Here is a 17,761-nt window from a genome sequence, read left to right as displayed (position 1 = left end):
CTTCCACTCTTGAGTTCATCATGGCTTTCTTTTCAGGTTGATTTGTTTTTCACTTGTATTTTGGGCTCTCCAGTTCTGACTTTTGTAGGGCTGTTCTGCTTAGTTCCTGACTGCAGCATTTTCAGCTCTCTGGGTTTTGTCTGAACTAAGAGGGTAGCTTTTAAACCTCAGTTCCAGCATAGGAACTCCATAGTTTGTGTTTTGCAACATGATTCAAGTGTTCAAAATTAACAGAGAATCTTCTTAGTCAGACCCATGAATGGCTCCAGGGCTTGAATTTCTCTGTGTAAAACTTCACTGAAGTGGAGTCAATGGTTGACTGCTAAGAACAGCTGAGGGCGAGGGAGGGGGTAAGTACTGTGATCTTTATGGTCCATCCACACATATCACTGAGTTTAATCTGGAATTCCATAATTTCTCTGGCTGTTCAAGATCTAATTATATTTTATATGCTGTGATGCTTGGAAACAACAGAACTGTGGTTGCAATAGCTTACTAATTTCAAGTTATTCTCAACCAACCTCCTATGGAAGATTTCTGCAATAATATAGCAGAGAAGGATTGGTGGCAGAAAGGTACATGCCCAGATGGAGCAGTAGGTTTGCATCCAACTGGATGTCACCTGTCCCTAACTATGAAGGAGATGGGGACAGAAGAGCAAGCAGCGGACAGCAGGAGATATCAGGGCAAGAAGAGGAGAGGAGCAAGCAGTGGATGGGCCTCAAATAAGGGGATGGGAAGAGGCAGAGCAAGGGCAGGCCCTCAGATGGAAGAGGTGGAGCAAGGATGGGGCCACGGGCCAGACAAGGTGGCCCTCCCCCACCTGTAAGTTGCTTCCAGTGCTCACATGTGAGCCTTCCCAAATGGAGGTCTCCCACACCACTTATGGGCAAACCTCCAGAAAAAAGATATTGAAGAACCAGCCCACTGTCTTTGTGGGTGTCCTGTGCCTGCCCTTGGGGGAGATACACTGGCACGGTCTTCAGCCACAACCCTGTTCACGTCTTCTGCCTTCAGGCCCTGTGGAGACTCATGTACAGTGTAGGTAGTTCAGCATGGAGCATACTGCTTCATCTCTTCCTCCATCACCTCACAGGGCTCCAATACAACTTGCTTTACCCAAGAGATCTCCCCAAAATCTCTCTGAGCTGCTGGCAAATGACTTCCCTCCCTGTAACCTGCTCCCACACAACCATCCCACCTCCTGACCATCCCCCAAGAGCCCCCTCACCTCCTATCCACTCCCCCTATTTCATAGAATCATAGAACACTAGAACTGGAAGAGACCTTGAGAGGTCATCACATCCAGTCCCCTGCCCTCATGGCAGGACTAAGCTCCATCTAGACCATCCCTGACAGATGTCTGTCTAACCTGCTCTTAAATATCTCCAGTGATGGAGATTCCACAACCTCTTTAGGTTGTGGGGCTAGCTCCTCTTGACAAGGCTGTCTCAACCTCATCTGCAGTGGGACCTCGGGGGCTGGACTGAAGTATATGACAGGCTGGATTGGCCTATGGACCCTAGTTTGCCTGCCTCTGTCTTAGCACGACCTCTGCTGCACAACCCCATTTCCATGGTGCTGCAAAGATTAGTCCTGGTTGGTCTCACCAGAATCTGAGATCTCCTGGATTATGATTAGAGGGATTGGGTGGACCCTGCCAGATTTGCCAATTGAAGGGGGGAAGGAGGAGAGGAAAGGGGCCAACTGTCCTAGGGCTCAGCAATGCAAAAAGGCTCAGAGCTCCTGGCCACCACCACTGCTACTGCATGTTAGAATCATAGAATCTTAGGGCTGGAAGAGACCTCAGGAGGTCATCAAGTCCAGCCCCCTGCCCAAGGCAGGACCAATCCCAACTAAATCATCCCAGCCAGGGCTTTGTCAAGCCGAGACTTAAACACCTCTAGAGATGGAGAGTCCACTACCTCCCTAGGTATCCCATTCCAGTGTTTCACCACCCTCCTAGTGAAATAGTTTTTCCTAATATCCAACCTAGACCTCTCGCACTGTAACTTGAGATCATTGCTCCTTGTTCTGCCATCTGTCACTACTATGAACAGCCTTTCTCCAGTCTCTTTGGAACCTCCCTTCAGGGTGTTGAAGGCTGCTATCAAATCCCCCCTCACTCTTCGCTTCGGCAGACTAAACAAACCCAAATCCCTCAGCCTCTCCTCATAGGTCATGTGCTCCAGCTCCCTAATCATTTTGGTTGCCCTCCGCTGGACCCTCTCCAGTGCATCCACAGCCTTTCTATAGTGAGGGGCCCAGAACTCAACACAATATTCCAGGTATGGCTTCACCAGAGCTGAATAAAGGGGAATACTCAAATCCCTGGATCTGTTGGCAATTCTCTTCCTAATGCACCCTAATATGCCGTTAGCCTTTTTGTCTACAAGGGCACACTGTTGACTCATATCCAGCTTATCATCCACTGTAGTCCCCAGGTTCTTTTCTGCAGAACTGCTGTGATGTAGTGGTACCTTGCTGGTTGCTAGGCTGGGCAGTGGGTTATGAGTGACCTCCACTGGTTGCTGGCTGCAGCACGACCCAGCAGGGCAGAGGATGAGTCATTATGCAAGGGGGCTTCGAACCAGTCTGACCAGTTATCTCCCAGGGAGCGGAACAATGGGAAGAAGGGGAGTGGAGCCCTGGCTGGGGGCATATTCTGGTTCCTCCAGAATACCCTTCTTTGATTCTAGCTGTACTTCTCCCTGCACATCCTGCTCCTGGCACACCTCATATGCACACCTTTACAAAGTCATGAGACTCCCTTGTCAGCCTCCTCCTGATGCTGGTGTGTACAGCCAACCTTCACACCAGGAGGGGTACTCCGTGACCATATGGCCTATTTCTGGTCCCTTATCTGATCACATCTCTGGATAGTGGTCACTGAACACCTCTGAGGAGTAGTGGGCACTCACTGTCCAGGGTTCTCTGGATCTCTAAGGGTACGTCTACACTACAACGTTAATTCGAACTAACTTAGTTCGAATTAGTTAATTCAAACTAAGCTAATTCGAACTAACGGATCCAGACTAAAAAATTAGTTCGAATTAGCGTTTTGCTAATTCGAACTAGCATGTCCACATTAAGTGGACCTTGAACCGGGGTTAAGGATGGCCGGAAGCAGTGCCGGCAGGGCATCAGATGAGGACTTAGAGCGCGGAGATGCTGCCTCAGGCTAGCCGAGGGCTGTGCTTAAAGGGACCCGACCCCCACCCCGGACAGACAGTTCTCAGGGGTGCCCTGCTTGCAAAGCAGTCCTGGCTTGGAGTGCCCGGAGTGCCCACACTGGGCACATCACAGCATTCGGCCATCAGACCGGCTGCACTTGCCGCAGGCTGCCATCTGGGGAGAGGGGGCAACTGGGGGGCTGCAGGAGAGCTTCCACCCCCAGAAGCCCATAGAGCCAGCCCAGTCCTCCCCATGGGGGCTCGTACCCCATTCCTCCCTCACCTCCTTCCACTTACCTCTCCCTAGCCCCCCTTCCTGATGTACAAAATAAAGCAAACGTGTGGTCAAAAATAGAATCTCTCTTTATTGAACAAAACTCGGGGAGACTGGGAAAAGGAGGTGGGAGAGGGGAAGAGAGAGGGTGGGAGAGGGGAGGGCAACTAAAATGATCAGAAGTTTGGAACAGGTCCCATATGAAGAGAGGCTAAAGAGACTGGGACTTTTCAGTTTAGAAAAGAGGAGACTGAGGGAGGATAGGATAGAGGTCTATAAACGCATGAGTGGGGTGGAGAGGGTGCATAAAGAAAAGTTCTTCGTTAGTTCCTATAATAGAAGGACTAGAGGACACCAAAGGAAAGGAATGGGTAGCAGGCTTCAAACTAGTAACAGAAAGTTGTTCTTCACAAAGCAAATAGTCAACCTGTGGAACTCCTTGCTGCAGGAGGCTGTGAAGGCTAGAACTAGAACAGAGTTTAAAGGGAAGTGAGATAAAGTGATGGAGGTTGGGTCCATGGAGTGGTATTAGCCAGGGGGTATGAGTGGTGTCCCTGCCCAAAGTTTGTGGAAGGCTGGAGAGGGATGGCACGAGACAAATGGCTTGGTCACAGTCTTCAGTCCATCCCCTCCAGGGTCCCTAGGGTTGGCCGCTGTCGGCACACAGGCTACTGGGCTAGATGGACCTTTAGTCTGACCCAGGACGGCCATTGTAAGCTCAGGGCTCAGGGTCGGGGGTCTCAGTGGAACACCTTGATTTTCATTCACACCTGCTCCTGGGTGGCCAGGCTGGTAGCTCTCCTGCCCTAAATGGCCACTTTCCTGTGCCTAGTGCGGAGGTCATGGACGAGATCCACGATGTCCGCACTAGACCAGGCGGGTGCCTGCCTCTTGCGGTCCCGGACAAGCTCCCGGGAGCCGCCAGCCTGGTCCCGGGAAGAGGGGGAGGGCTGGGGGGCATCGGGTGGCTGGCTTGAACCATGCCAGGTGCAGGGTCTGCTAGCTGGGTGCTGGCAGGCTTGCACCTGGCACAGGCACCGTAGCCAGCCCGTGCCCCTTTAAGGGGTCCGGGGCCGGGAGGGGGGCAGTAGAGTTTCCCTGATGTTGGCCAGAGTGGCCACCAGGGACAGCTGGGGAGGGCTAGCCTCCCACTAGTTCGAATTAAGGGGCTACACACCCCTTAATTTGAACTAGTAAGTTCGAACTAGGCTTAGTCCTCGTACAATGAGGTTTACCTAGTTCGAACTAAGCGCTTCGCTAGTTCGAATTAAGTTCGAACTAACGGAGCGCTAGTGTAGTGCCTATCAAAGTTAATTCGAACTAACGTCCGTTAGTTCGAATTAACTTTATAGTGTAGACACACCCTAATTCTTTACCTCTGAATTCACCCCATTGCTGGGTTTTTTTCTGTTTGTCATCCTCCATAATCAATTGATGCCCTGGTCCAGTGATTCCTCCTTCTTATTTGAGGGGGCTTTTGTTTTGGGAGGTCCTACACCTGCTCACCCCCAAGTCCTTCAAATAGCACTAACCCCCAGTGTGAACATTGAAGGCATGTCTCCACCACCATTAAAAACCCACAGCTGTCCCATGCCAACTGACTCTATCTTGCAGGGATCTGGCTAAGCGGCTATTTAATTGTGGTTTCTATGTTTGGGCTTGGTCAGCTTTAGGACCCAGAGGCTGGGCTGAAACCTAAGCCTAAATGTCTATGCCACAATTAAATAGCTTCTGAGCCCAAGTCCAACAAGCTTGAGTCATCTGGTATCTAACTGCAGCATAGACATACATTTACTATGTGCTAACAAAATACTCAGTTAAGCCTAGACTGCACTTTATCTTTGCTTCCTTGTGCATGGGCATCACAATGCAGTTTTAGTCACGCATATGTTTCTCAGATGCATATAATCCACGTTAGCTGAACCAGGATAAATGAGGAACTGATTTTAGGCCCTTTATTCAATATTCTAAGACAAATTTAAATGTTATTTGAAAAAGGGGAAGGAAGATACAGAGGACAAAATAAAGAGCTGTTCAAGGGAGGGAAAATGATATAGAAATGGATTTACATGACAGGAACAGAGACATACATATATAAAAGACACTGAGGGGGAGATGATGCATTGTTGTAATACAATCAAGATTTATGCCAGAATCTACCTTTTGATACAAATTGTCCAAAGGCATAATATGACCTTTAAATAAAATTTTATTTTCCTCCTCTGAGAAATTGATTGGTTTTGAATATGAGGCAAAATTATGTTGTGGTTTCTAGATACAATTAAAGCCACATATATCTCCCACCGCTGATTACATCACAGGCACAGTGGAGATTAGGATGAGTAATTTCTCACTGTTTTCACATTTAACAACAGTACATTTTTGTTCCACCAGTGAAATGTTTCCATTATTTGGATAGCTGCTCTACTTATCAGCCAGGAGAGAACAAACCTAACTGTGCTATTGTAACCCACACACCTAGTGTGGTTATTGAGCAATGCAAGTGGTACCTAGACCACAGCAACAGTTAAGATCAAGAGACCTCTACAGCATGGGCTGGGAATCAGCTGGCTTTTAGCTCAGAGGGTAGAGGCTCCTGTATTCCGCGGCAGAGGTCCCAGGTTCAAATCAGAGGTGTGAGGGCTCATCTGGAACCTCAATTGGGTCTCTGAAGCTCAGGACGCCCTTCCTCACCTGGGGAAGTATGTAACCCACACAGCTAGTGTAGTTACTGCGCAATGCAAGTGGTACCTAGACCCAGAGCCAGCTTTAGGAAGTGTGGGGCCCAATTTGAACAATTTCAACGGAAATTGCCCTGCAGCAATTTTGGTTGAGCAAAAAAAAAACCGCACACACAAAAAATCCCCAGCTACCTCCCCTGCCAAACCCCAGAGGTAAATAACACACACACACCCTCCCCTCCCACAGCACAGGGAAACCCTGAACTCAATTCATACCTCCTGCGGTGCATACAGCTACTACACTCCTCCTCCAGGGCCAACGCCCCCTCCCGCAGCGTGTCCGGCACACTTCTGGCTTCAGGGCACAGGGGCCCCTTTAGGCACGGGGCCCGATTCGGGGGAATCGGATGAATTGGCCTAAGGCTGGCCCTTCCTAGACCATAGCAACAGTTACGATTAAGAGACCTCTACAGCAGGGGCTGGGAGCCAGCTGGCTTTTAGCTCAGAGGGTAGAGGCTCCTATACTCCTCTTCAGAGGTCCCAGCTTTAAATCCACCTGGTGGCAGTTACACTATACACAGTCATGCAGTGAGAGTTTTTATTTTCTGTATACTACACCTTTAAATATAAGGAATTTGCAAGGGGCAGGCAATGGAGTTAGACAATACTGATTAGAATCACACATAATGCAGCACTCCCATTAAGCTTTCTCTCTTGGAAACATTTGTTCTTTCTCTATGTTGAAAGTACATGGACACTTTCTGGATATAAAAGAAATAATATAAGCTGGTATTTTCAACAGTCACACAACATTCTGATTCCAAAATTCCATCTCTTCCCCCATTGAGGCAGCATTGCCCAAACCCCGTTCCTTGCTTTTTGAGTAGGGAGAAAGAATATTACTTCATAAGTAGCCTTTTCACACATGCAGCAATGTGTTCTTCTCCCACGGCCCCAGTTTACTTGCAGTGGCAGCCTGCCCTTAATGCTGGAGTTACAGAAAATACTGTTGTCACACTCATGGGACTAGCTATCTATAAGCTGTATTTTGGCCCTGGTTTGGCATCCAGCACCACCACCACACCCACAAAGAATGAGGTGGCAGAAATGTTTGCTATGTCCCAAACTGAATGATTTCTCCAAGTGAGTCACTAATATTTTTTTAAAAAAACCCAAAAAACACAAACTAGTCTTTCTTTGGGCTTTTCAGGGACACCTCTTTAGACTTCATGGGTCCTCTCTCCCCCCACAGAGACAGGAAGGCAGACATTGTACCAGAGCTACGTTTTGCTACCTGATGTACTGCGGATGATATGAAACTGTGACAAGAGAGGCAACCATAAGAATCTCTGCCTGCTCTGCACTAGAGAAATAAAACTGATTATAAAGTCCCTACATTTAGAAAATCTGAAGAAGACCTTTTGTCTATATGCTTCCTCCGCTGTGCTTTACAAATGCCCTAATAACCATTTAGAACAGACTTACTTTCAATAAGCTAAAAAACCAATTAAAGCTTAATCATTTCAGCATAAATTGGTTTAGAACCATTGTGGATTCCGATAATATGAAACCATTCAACTACCCTTCTCAGTACTATCCCACAATGGATTGATGGCCTTGCAAAATCCCCCAGAATGGACTGTTTCTAGGAATTCAGCTGGAAACTATGAAACAGGTACCTACAGGGCATTGCAACTGAAATAGTATGAGACAGGACTAGTTTGGAAATGGCACAAAATTGAATCCAGTTCAGCTGGGCTATAGTAGCTGTGCTTAAACCAGTTTGGTTATACCTCATCTCTGGTGTAGATATGACATTGTATGGCAAAAGTAAAACCAGAGATTTAATAGGTGTCTTCTGGCAATGTTTTATAGGAGAATTATACAATGATAAATTATTTTGCTACTGGAAGCAAAGGGTTGTGCTCACAAAAGCTCATGATACCATCTATACTTTTTGTTAGTCTCTAATGTGCTGAAGGACTATTTGTTGGTTTTCACGTTTTTTTCTGAGAGGATCATAATTCTATAACAAAGGAAAATGGAGGTGAGCTGGTGATGACTTTGTCTGTCATTTGATGTGGATTTTACCTTGGATTTTTTTCTTCCTGAGCACTTTGGTTTGTGAAAGCTAATAATGCATACGAGGCCTACCTGAGCCAGAAGAGGGATACATTGATGGTATTTGATTTTTTTATCCCAATGAATGAGACATAGGTTACTTAAATGATTGCTAAGACTCCTTTGAAGGAGAGAAAACAAAGAAAGTGCACAAATTTATTTTTTAGATGTAGTGTTTGGTAAGAACATGCTGTTACCTAGAAAACAATGTAGTCCCCTTACTAAAGGTGCCTCTGCTTATTTTCTGGGAAGACACTGTGTGCTGCAATCTAGCCCCACAGACTATAATTCCCATGAGCCCTGGAGGAAACCAGGAAGGAAGTGACTTTTGTTTGGAAGATCTGACTCTATTCTGTGTGGAGGAAGATTCAGCAGTCTGTGGACTCTTCCCTCTGTTTTTGGAACAGAAAGGGTGCTAGGCTGCTGTGGAGGAGTTTGATCCAGTTCAGGGGTTGTTATGTTACAGTTACAGACTGGGACAGTGAGCCTTTGGAACTGGGATCTAGCAGGCTGCTTCTGATTGCCCTAGAGGGGAGGCCCTTTGGCTGTACTTGTGGCTAGAAGCTACTCTGCATCCAGCACGCAGAAGGAGATGGTGAGTAACTGGGCATCTTTGGGAAAATGCTGCCTGGGACAGACCTCAGAGATACAGACTAACTCTGGGTTCAAAGAGAGGCAGAGACGCTAACCCATTGAACCAGAGCTGCTGCATAGCTTGGACTTGCATACGCATTACCAACAGAGAATCTTCATTACGGCTGAAGTTCTTCGAGCGCGCCTATGCAAGCAAGAGTCTGGGACTCTGAGGCTAGGGGTGTGCACACTCTGGGGTGGGATCAATATTGGCAGTGCAAATGGCAGCTAGATAAGTTCCTTTTACTTCTGTGTACTTTGTTAATTGATATCATTCAATGTTAATTTGTTAAATCCTGTTTCTTTACATTAAGTAAAGATTGTTCATTCTAATGCAACCTATTAGATGTATATTATTTATGATTTGTAATTGTTGTTCTGGAGTTAGATCCAGTTTATTGCTGGAAGAAGTTTATTCCTGGAGGCTCTCAAGGCACACCAGTAAGTGTGTACAAGGCCAGCCAGGTGAGGCACCACCATTGTACATTCTTTATGAGCAAGGGACTACAGCAAGGGGGTGGATAGGTTTTCCCCAACCAAACAACATCACCACTGGGGTACCCAGGATCTCCTTTTATGTCAAGACCATCAGGCGCCCCGGCAAACCTGGGAGTGTGACCTGCTCCCAAGTAACCCGGGGAAGAAAAAGGGGGTTACAACAACTAATTAATGAAATATTTAACTAATGCACTGAGAACTTGTGATACCTACTGCGGCTAACCATAAACAGACTGTTCCTATTAGAAAACCATTATTTTACCTCTTCACAGGTCTTTCCCCTTCCCCTTATCAAAAGTCAACTAAACTGCATAAATAAACCTAGGAAAGTACAAAACAGTGTTGTTCTTCTGACTGAATTCAGTGGGTTTCACATTGACTACAAATGCTGCATGGAAATGCCTCAATTTGACTTGTCCTGGAACTGGGTGCAACTCACAGTGTCACTGATGAATTACAAGATGTCAGACCTGCTGGAGGATAATGGTGTGATGCTGTTCCTGAAGATTCCTCTGAACCTTTTCTCATATACTCATAGGACCAGACGGGATCATCATGATCATCAGTTTGATCTCCTTCACATTGCAGGCCACAGAACTTCAAGAGACCCACAACCTCTGTCAGAGTCACTGACATCTTCAAATCCGGATTTAAAGACTTCATGTTACAGAGAACTTATCATTTACACTAGTTTAAACCTGCAGATGCCCCAGACACTATGTTGCAGAAGAATGTGAAAACTCCTCAGGGTCTCTGTCAATCTGACCCATGGGAAAATTCCTTCCTAACCTCAAATATGATGATCAGCTAGACTCTGAGCATGTGGACAAGAGCCACCTGTCTGAAACCTAGGAAAGCATTTTCTGTAATAATGCAGAGAGCTCTGCCCACCTACTGTCCCATCACTGGGCACAGGAATGAATGCTTTCTACCATCCCATCATACCATCCCTAAAATATACATGAACCAAAGTCATACTTCAAAATTGCACTAAATCTAAGCAGAGAAAAGTAGTATAAAAATGTATATTACTGTAATGTAGTATAATTAAAACATCAGTACAGGTTACACCAACCCCAATAATATCACTGAAACTGCCATTTGCAATATTTTAAAGATGGTGTAACTATGATAACATGTATGAATTTTTTGATGCTGCTGGAGGGGATCTCAAAGTCCAGCTGTAACCTACCACACTGCTGCCCCTAAGAGAAGGGGTTCTGCTAATCTAGACAATGACATGAGATTAGGGGGTTACCCATAGCCAGGAGCTAGGTTGCTAGGTAATCCTAATCACAGTAAGAGTGATATATATTTCACAATCACTGCTTATGTAAGTGTAGCAAATTAATTGTCAACATACAAGCTTGCATTTTTAATTGCTCAAGTTGTCTTGATCATGACTTTATACCATCTCTTTATACCAACACACACGCAACATTAATAGAACGTTAAGGTTGCAAAGCCAAGCACTCAAAAGTTTGTAAATGGTTGCCACGGAAAAGGCCCATAAGGAAATTAATCATTAAACCCTTTTCTGAAGACAGAATCATGTGCAGTAAAGTAGGCATGTGGCTAAAATGAGGCTAAAAAAATATTGAAAAGCTGCTCACTAGTCATGGCCCATCCTGTATACTTAATGAGTCAGGAGTCATGCAGAAAAAATAGCATGTGATCATGTAATTAATTATTGTATAGTAGTGCATGCACACCTGAGGACTAAATTAAGATTGCCCAGCCTTCCTAACTTTTTGAGTGTTTGACTTTGTAACTTTGAGTGTTTGACTTTAACCTTAATAATGTAATTTTTTGTTTGATAGATACCGTAACAAATTATTCAACAACCAATTTATAAGCTCCTGGAGGAAAATGGGGAAAGCAGTAGGAGTGATTTAGCTTGATTTTAGTAATGGGTTTGACACATTCCCCCACAGCAGTCTCATAAGCAAACTAAGGAAACATGGTTCAAATTAATTTACCTATAATGAGGAAACACAACTTACTGAAAGATCATAGTCAAAGAGTAGCTCTCAATGGTTTGCTGTTAAACTAAGAGGGTGAATCTAGTGGGACCTCACAGCAGTCAGTCCTGAGTCTAGGGCTATTTGTATTTTCATTAATGGTTTGGATAACAGAGTGAAGGGACCTTCACAAATTAGAGACATTATCTGAATTCAACAAGATGAAATTCAATAAAGACAAGTGCAAAGGAGGGGAGAAATCAAAACAGACAACTACAAAATGGGTAGTGGTTAAACTCTAGAATGGGCTGCTAAGAGAAGTTGTGGAATCCCCATCATTGGAATTTCTTAAAAATAGGTTAGATACCAACCTGTCAGGGATGATCTAGGCTAACTTGATTTTGCCACAGTGCTGGGAACAGGACTTGATGTCTTCTTAGGGTCCTAATCCTACATTTCTATGATTCCTAGGTTTTAAAAAGAGCAAACTGAGGGGGAAACAACATCCTGTCATGTGGCATTATGTCAACACCTGCCTGGATCATGAACAGAACTGGACCCTTTAGATCCACTACACAGGCTGCAATCACTAGAGTGAATGGCTGTGTCAATACTACAAAGAAAAGTCAGAAAAAGGTACGCAAATTGAGAGCTACAGTTTGCGTATCTTTTCCTGCTTTTCTTCCAAAAGAGCTTTTCCCACATTTGGCCCATCTACACTGGGCCAAATGTTGGGAAAAACCCTCTTTTGGAACATCTTTTTCCTCGTAAAACGATGTTTACAGAGATGCCAGAAAAACGCATCTGCTTTTTGGAAAAGCAGACATGTTCATTGGACACTGCAGAGTTTTTCCAGGATACCTCTGGCATCTTGGAAAAGCTCTGTAGTCTAGACATACACAATTAGAGCAGTAGTAGCTTGCGATTGTCTGTGTGGACCAGCACTATAGAGAGACAACACACACTTTACCAGTACACCTCATAGCTATTTGCCGACAGCAGAGACATTTTGAGATCCAGGGATCTTGAGTTCCATTCCAAACTCTGGAAATGAGTGTTCTCTAGTGAGCAGAAACTCCTCTGCTCATTCCCCCAAAATTTGATTCCTTCTCCTACATCCACTCCAACCAACTTGTTCCAGTTTTGTTTCTTCTCCACCCAGGTTCTTTGTCCCACCCAGTCACATTCTTCTTGCCTCTTCAATCTCAGGCTTTCCATCTTCAGCCCCATCTCCATATCCAGCCAGTCCCAATTCCTCCATTTCCATTCCCTCTCCTTGTCTCCAATTTCCTCACCCAGCTATTTCCAGTTCCTTCCTGCCAGCTCCTTGTCCAATCTGTCTCTGTGTTTCCCCTCCCCTCTGGCTCTTACTCTCCCTCCCTAGAAACCTCATCCCATCCCAGTCTTTTCCCCTACTACCGGCATGGCTCCTTGTAGCAGTGTCACCCTTTCTTGGGCTCCTTGTTCTAGTCTGTTTGCCTATATAATCCCAGTTCCCACTCCAGCACTAGAGCTTCTTGCCTGCTCAGACAACGCCCCACAAATATTGGTTCTTAATCCAAATAATCTAGTTTCTCCCTCTTCTCAAATCCCATGCTCCGTCCACTGGCTTCCAGTTCACCTCCATTTCCCTCGCTGGCTCCTACTCCAATTTTCCCTGATTCCTTGTCCTAGGCTATTCCTTTATCTCTCCCTGGACTGGATTTTCTCCACTCTTCATTTGACACTGCTTAGGTGCTGGGAGGAGGGGCATGTGGTAAATAAGCACACAGACAGACTTTCTGCTCTCAGGTTCCAGTGCTCACCCTCACCCTTGCCTGAAGTGTCCAAAACAGTGAAAGTCAAGCCAAACCCTAGCCCTGACCTATGGGCATGCAATATGTACAGTCTGGTCAGCTTTAGAAGCTGAGAGGCTCGGGCATGCTCAGTAAGGAGCTCAGTTTTAGCTGCTAAAATTGAAATCTCTGCTGAGCATATGAGACTTGCCATTTTTAAAGGCTTTTTAACTTAGTTACGTTTGAATGGATTTTCATGGGAATGGCAAAGCGCACATCCCTGACATTAAGACCATCTCCCTGCAAAATTTCAGAACCCAGCTATGATGCAAGAAAGAAGGTGCTAGAAAAAGAAAACAAAATCACCAAAATATTTGTAATATAGATTACTACTTTTCTTTAATCTCATTCTTAGAAATATCTGAACCGTTTTGGCAGAAAATTTCCACAAAATGCAACCGGAGACAAACAATGTGGATGGAAAATTTCAGCCTGAACAATTTTGGCAAAGTTATGAGGAACAGAAAACAGGGCCTCTCTCGCATCCTCTTAATAAGGTAACCTTAATAAAAGATGATGCCTCCAGTCCTACCTATAATATGTATTTGCAAGCTCCTTTGCAAATAGATGAAAGCAAGGTAAACAAACAAACAAAAAAAGGTGAGGGGAAGAGGGAAAAGTTATACTAAAACGAAATGTGCATGAGAGAGCTCTGAGAGATGTAAAGCAGACAGCATAAATTCAGTTTTTTAAACAATGTTGTGGAAGGTATAATGCCAAAGCATCATCATGAAAAAAAGCAAACATTTTATTTGTCTTAGAAAAGTTCAAAGAGCATGGTTAAATATGAACTGAAACAGGTAATTGTGGCTAGGTGACCTAATTGCTGATGGAAAGTGGCAGGAAATAGTCTGATTTAATAGACTAGAGATGCGTTTGAGAGGAGAGGTTTGTTGGTTAAGAAACCTCTTCTGTATACAAGTCATAGAATTCATTTGTTCTAATTACTGATGGAAAATATATGAGGGTATTTGTGCATATTTTGGTACTTTTAAAAGTTGAAGAAAGCTTTTAGTGTATTTTTCTGATACAGGATTGCAGCTAAATACCTTGAAAGATAGCTTTTATGGGGGAAAAAGTGTTGTTTTACAACATCCTTAACAGAATTAATGAACTGCTTCTTATATATACATTTCTTTAAGGGGTCTTTAATATCTCTGGGGTAGGCTGCCACCCTTACTCATCTAGAGTAGGACAATACTGTGAGCAGTGTTCCCTCTAAGCTGAGAGGCAACACAGCATCACAGATGATTAAACAGCCCCGCCCAGTCAGAGGCTCATGACTCAGGTGGGGCTGATTAATCATCTGTGAAGCTGTGTTGCCTCTCAGTTTAGAGGGTACACTGACTGTGAGCAGTTCAACTAAGGTTTTTCTTATTTTGATTTTACTGGGACTAGCTGTGGGGTAAAGCACTACTTAACAGTGGCAGATTCTGTCCTGCTGTTATGGAGGGGGATGTGAGGAGTCACAAAATGCTGTTCTTCCTTTGTATCCCATCTGAGATCCCATAAGAGGGACATAATGAAAATACAAACTGGCCATTTTAGTCTACAGTTTTCTTGCAAATCAAAGTAGAATTGCAATGAATATATTCTTAGCTAGTCTAATCAGAGCATTTCTCCACTACACAAAATCCAGCAGTTCAATTTACAGAGGCTGTCCTAATTGCAGTAACTCTGTCAAAATTATGCAATGAGTTTGACAATACTCAGACCGTCAAAGAGATTAACAAATGTGCATAAAGAAAAATGTAGTAAAGTTGGTAAAAAATGCTGAAATAGAAATAATCGAAAAAAAATAAATTTAGTTCATTCTCGTATCTGTTATATTAGAAAATAAATTTTTACTGTCATGGTATCAAATACATCACTCTCAAACAGTGGTTTCCAACCTTTTTACACCCAAGATCACTTTTTAAATGACAGACCAACCCAAGATCTACTGCCCCGCCCCTTCCTTGAAGTCCCGCCCTCTCTCTTCTCCTCTTTTCCATCACTTGCTATCCCCAATCCTTATACTGCTACATTAAAAAAAAAATTCCCACCATTCCTCGCAGCTACTCCCCTGTGCTGTTGCTCGGTGAGTAGCTGCTCCTCAAATGAAGAAATCTAATGTAAATGTATTACGCAGGTGCGCAGTTCAGAGAGGGCTCAAGGGCTACTCTTAGAGACCCTGAGATCTACCGGTAGCTCGCGATCTACTGGTTGGTGACCACGGCTCTAAAAAGTCCTAGAGACTGATAATCAGCTGAGGATATTCAGTTGGGGGCATATTTATTTATACCAACTAAGAATGTACTGCCTAAATTTTCAGGACCTGCTTAATCTCACTGCAGACGCAAAACGTGCAGGTGCAAATGTGTGCATGAGTCACATGCATAAATACCATGATTGTGTGTGCACATTAAACCATTGCACATGATAATAGCCAAGTACACAGATAACTGGACACACACATGGCCAGTTAAGTGACTGGATGTATAATCACAGCATTAGTTTACACCAATTCAGCACGTCTGTTTTGTGCATGAAGTGTTGAAAAGCAAGTTCTTAACTTCTCAAATTCGTATTTCCAAATGCATTGTTACTGTCAAACCACAAAACAAAGTGTGTCACAATTGAAGGAGGCAAGAAGAAGGAAAAGGGATGGAAAAAGAAAATACTCATGCTATTCATTTACTTTGCAGTTAACTAAACATAACATTACTGACGTGAGCAATATTCTTTTGACTTAGTAAACAATCTCCTCCTGCTGAAGAACTAGAAACTGCAGTGGATATTTAATATCTAGGGAGGAATTTATTGGTGCCAAGTAGCATGACTTTTTCTTCCTCAGAAATCAGTTCTAACAAGATATGGGGATGATTTCTGTCCTTAAACTGGAAAGCTGTTCATGAGCACACATTCTATTTCCATTTGTCACTTCTGCATTCCAATATCTGTGGGGGTTTAGAATGTTGTTTCACCAATAATGGCCACACAGCAGGAGAAATATTTAAAATGTATTATAATTAAATATTTATATTATGACAGTACACAGGGAGGATTTTACCTCCATTGTACTGGATGCATGAACATATAGTGAAAGACCAATCACTCACCAATAACATAAATCTTTGAATAAATTGATCAAAAACCTTTAAACAGTTCAGGGATGAGACAAATGTGTGTACTGCAGATTCAATAGTGACTAAAATTCTATATGAAGAGGACATGTGTGGACATCATTGTATAAAACTGTTAATATTTTTGAGATAATTTCTAATTCAGAAGATACAAGAGTGTTATTCTTCTAAAGGTTTTCTTCCTCTCTTCTCTGTCTGCAGAGACATACACTACAGACATAAAGAAAACAGTGCACTGGGAAACTAGGTGGGGTAGATCTGGAGGTTTCAAACTTGGGTTGCAGACCTGCCAGGGAAAGCCCATGAGGACCAAAACACTTTGTTTATTGTAAAGTTTCACAGCCTTGCAGCTCCCATAGGCTGCAGTTTGCCATTTCCAGCTTAGGGGGAGAAAATAAGATTATGACTGGAAATGGCAAACCAAAGCCAATGGGAACTGTGAGGTTTTGTGGCTGCGCAGTTTTAGAGTAAACAAAATATCCATGGAACTGCCAGGGGCTTTCCGCGACCCAAGTTTGAAAACCCCTCAGGGAGATAATCATATTCCTTTTAATTAGCTTTTTTCCTTTGTGAACATATATTAACCTTTTAATGCCATTATCTTACTTGCCAGCCCCTGTGTTGCCAATGTTTGTGGTTTTAATCATGAGTCTCACACTATTTGATGTTTTCTTAGAACTCTAGCTCCTGGAATCTTATGATTATATGAGAATCTCACTTTTTTTTTCCTTAAATAAGTTGCTAACTTTCATGGTTGAGGAGGAAAGCTTTAAAGTATGAGAGATGTGCACCCAAAAGACTCAAAACTCAAAATAGGAAAAACTTTTTAAAGAAACTATTTCATGCATTTAAAGCCAGTCTCATGACTTCTGCAATCTGATTCATAGCTTTTGAACACTTGATTAATAAAGTTATGTCTGTGTGCAGACACCTTCCAGTAAGTGAACCAACAACATATGAGAGCTGTGAGCTGAAATTGGGTTATGTCGGTGTTATGTCGAGGTAAAAAAATAGAGATTAGGAGTTGTGCCACTGTGAAACGACTAATTTAGTGTTGAATGTGGCTCCTTCTGTTTTGTTATTCTTTCCCCATGCCTTAGGTGTTTGTCTCCTTTTTTCTTGAGAGCTAGAGTTTAAACCACAAACCTAAGAGCTACCGCCTTAAATTAACCCTGAGTAAGAGCATGTGCATGAAAGTCTTTCAAGCCAGGGTTTTTCTCTTTAACAAGCTTCAGATAAGAGAGACTATAAAGGAAATTAATTTTAAGTTCAGTAAACTTTAATTTAGTAAAGTGATTTTTCCTCCCTTCTCATGTTTAATAAATGTTGAAAGATATTTGGTGGAGGTGGGTGGCTGGTAATGCAGAACAAGTGAGACCAAGCTGTTGGCTTCATAACCACAAACTCTATTTTCTTTACTGACCCAGCATTTTTCAGCTAAGGAAGCTTTAAAACTAACT

General features: G+C 43.6%; 1 protein-coding gene across 3 annotated transcripts in view; it reads right to left on the bottom strand.

The window, feature by feature from the left end:
* The window catches only part of LOC102463929 (interleukin-1 receptor type 1), a 72,988-nt gene that overhangs the window by 46,273 nt on the left and 8,954 nt on the right, over window positions 1-17,761 (bottom strand). The gene's annotated exons all lie outside the window — the stretch shown is intronic.

The sequence above is a fragment of the Pelodiscus sinensis genome, chromosome 1 (genome assembly GCF_052426305.1).
Source record: "Pelodiscus sinensis isolate ZL-2025 chromosome 1, ASM5242630v1, whole genome shotgun sequence".
In the NCBI taxonomy this organism is placed as follows: Eukaryota; Metazoa; Chordata; order Testudines; family Trionychidae; genus Pelodiscus; species Pelodiscus sinensis.
The sequence above is the reverse complement of the archived record's forward strand: the minus strand, read 5'-3'. Positions and strand labels throughout refer to the sequence as shown.